Source organism: Elephantulus edwardii, unplaced genomic scaffold (genome assembly GCF_000299155.1).
Source record: "Elephantulus edwardii isolate Elephantulus edwardi_28Jun2011 unplaced genomic scaffold, EleEdw1.0 scaffold00352, whole genome shotgun sequence".
Classification (NCBI taxonomy): domain Eukaryota; kingdom Metazoa; phylum Chordata; class Mammalia; order Macroscelidea; family Macroscelididae; genus Elephantulus; species Elephantulus edwardii.
In genome coordinates this window covers 1,548,993-1,552,393 of record NW_006400102.1, presented here as the reverse complement: position 1 = coordinate 1,552,393, position 3,401 = coordinate 1,548,993, and positions in this window count along the sequence as shown.

The window sequence follows — 3,401 nt, the reverse complement described above, 5'->3', positions numbered from 1 at the left end:
TAGAAGTCTGTGGTCCTGGTGCAGGCTGGAGTAAGAAGGTTGGCAAGTTGACCAAAGGGTCTGGATGTTGTACCAGATCTATCTTTGTTGATCCCGTTTGAAAACCATCTCTGAATTTGTTTATCAGGACTTGAAGCTGAGGAGGTTTTCTTATGCTTTTTCAGTCACCCGTTTGGGGGGGGGGGTGTTGTTAGTGGGTAGTTTGTATGTAAAACTCATGAACTGCAATCACAATGAACATTTTGAAGCAGCAGGGCTCCAACCTTCATTATTCATTATTCATATTTGACGCCTCATTATTCAGGAGTGCCAGAAAGAGTGATTCATGGCTGGTGACTCATAGCCTTTGAGCATGGGAGGGCCCATCTGGCTATGGCAGGGAGGAAAGAGAGGGAGGGAGTGCTACAGGGTGCTGCCTGCTCCAAATGACCTTTTCCTCCTTCTTATGGGTCTTGAGTGCCTGCTCTGCACCCAGTGCTAGACATATAATGTAATGTGCACTGAGGAGACAGAACAGAATGGCAGCTGTAAACCCAACACTTATGGATATAGCAGAGAGACACAAGCCAAGAGACAGTCACGTGAACAGAACAAGGAGCTGTACTTGTTCCTTGTCTACCTTCAGTGCATCTTGGATTTCTTCCTTCAATACCATCACTCTTGATCCTGTATTACCTCTTGAAATGGTTGAACATGACTTACTCTTTTTGGTACAGTAATTATGTATTTCTTTCATCTTTAACCTTATGTGTCATTCAGTATTTTACCCATAGATTTTTATTTTTACCACTTAAGGCTTCTGTTTTTCTTCATTGTTTTTAACTTGAGAAATGCCAAGCATGTTCTTAGTTTTTGTTTTCTAACTCCAGGTCTTTTTACATTTCACTATACTTTACATTATCTTTTCAAGCTGTCCTATGAAATCTGCTTAGATCATATACATCATCATTCTTCAGGTCTTCTTTAGTTTCAGCAAGCAAAGTTGTTTCATCTGCAAAACGTAGGTTGCTGATGAGTCTACCTCCAATCCTGATACCACATTTCTCCTCATAAAGCCCTGCTTCCTGATTGGTCTGTTCTGCATATATATTGGAAAGGTATGGAGACAGGATACATCCCTGATGCACTCCTTTCCTGATTTTCAATGATGCAGTATTTCCCTGCTCAGTTCTGGCGACTGCTTCCTGGTCCAAGTATAGGTTTCACATGAACAATCAAGTGTTCTTGGATTCCCATTTTCCTCAAGATTAGCTACAATTCGTTGTGATACGCACAGTCAAATGCCTTTGCATAGTCAATGAAATAGAGATAGATATTCCTCTAGTTGTTTTTGTTGTTGTTGTTATGTGCCATCGAGTCGCCTGCAACTCATAGTGACCATTTATACAACAGCCCTAAACCCTACTCTATCCTGTGCCAATCTTGTCTCTGATACACCTACCCACATTACACCAGTGGCAGAATCAATCCATTTCATTGAGGATTTTCCTCTACTGCAACTATCCCTCCACCTTCTCAAGCATAATGTCCTTCTCCAAGGACTGATCCCACCCTGCAACATGTCCAAAGTATGCCAGAGGGAGCTTCAGAATCCTTGCCTCCAAGGAGCAGCCTGCCTTCACCGTCTCCAGGACGAAATGGTTTGTTCTCCTAGCAGTCCATGGTATACTCACTACTCTTTTCCAGCACCAAAGCCCAAAGGCATCAACTCTTCTTCTTTCATCTAGTCATTGTCCAGCTCTCTGTTGTATAGCAAGTAATTGCAATGCAACCCCATGGCTTGCATCAGGCACACCTGAGTCTCTACACTGACATCGTTGCTCCTCAGTACTTTGACAGCAAACTTTCCCAATGTAATTCATCTTTTAATTTCCTGGCTGCTGGTGCCAAGAGTGTTGACTGTAGAGCTAAGCAAACTGAAACTGTCAACAATCTCAATGTCTTCATCATCTATCATGATGCTGCCAATTGGCCCAATGGTGAGAATCTTTGTTTTCTTGATGTTGAGCTTCAATCCATATTTAAGGCTACAGTCCCTGACCTTCTGCAACAAGCACTCAGGTCGTCCTCAGTTGCATCAAGCATGGTTGTGTCATCTGCATAACGCAGATTGTTGATGAGTCTTACCTCCAATCTTTTTTTTATTTTAAACACAGTTTTGTGGGGTTTTTAAAAATTAATTTTAATGAAAGGTGACAGAGACTTTGGATTTCCGTTCATTGATTTTACTTTTCTTTCTGTCCAACCTACCCCTCCACCAGTTCACTCTTCTTTTTGAAAAGTAAAAGAAAAATTCTTTCATTGTTATACAATCCACCCCCCCCCCAAGTACACTCCACTATGCAGTCTTTGTTTTGAAAAGTAAAAAAGAAATTCTTTCATTGTTAAACAATCCCTCTGCCCAACTCCACTCCACTATGCAGCCTTCATTTTGGACTCCTGTCATGAAAATAATACCTAATCATTTATCTCTTTTAAACAGTTCTCTACCTTACCTGTTTCAATGCAGTATACATAATTTATCCCATCTTTCTCAGTCTCCCCCCAACTCCGATGTCAATCTCATTTTACAACAGAGGCACTATGCAGTATTTGTCCTTTTGTCGTTGAGATATTTCACTGAGCATAATGTCCACCAAGGTCACCCATTTTATATAATATTTCATGAGTTCCTTGTTTTTCAATGCTGTGTAGTTCCACTGTGTGAATATACAAGAGCTTCTCTATCCATTCATTTGTTGATGGACACTTAGGTTGTTCTCTTTGCTATTGTGAACAAAGCCGTGATAAACATAGGTGTGCATATATCCATTTGGGTGGCAGTTATGGTTTCTTTGGGGTATATTCCCAGTAGTGGAATTGCTAGGTCAAATGGTATTTCTATTTGCAACTTTTTGAGAAAGGGCCATACTGCCTTCCATAGTGATTGCACCATTTTACACTCGCACCAACAGTGAATAAGGGTTTCATTTTCTCCACAACTTTGCCAGCATTTGTTGTTTGCTGTTAAATTTTGTTATTCTTAATGGGATGAGATGATCTCTCATAGTTGTTTTGATTTGCATCTCTCTTAGAGCTAGGCATATTGAACACTTCTTTATGTGTTTGTTGGCCATCTGAATGTCTTCTTTGGTGAAGTGTCTGTTCATATACTGTGCCCATTTTTCATCTGGGTCATTTATCTTGTTATGGTGCTCGAGTATTTTATCAGTTCTAAATATAAGTCCCTTATCTGACATGTCATTACCAAATATTTTTTTTTTCCATTCTATGGCTTCCCTGTAGGAGAAGTTTTTGGATGTGCATAGGGATTTAATTCTTGTAAGTCCCATTCATCTCTTTTTTTTTTTAAATTTATTTATTTTTGGTTGTTTTTTTTTAAATTTAGTTTGTTTATTTTT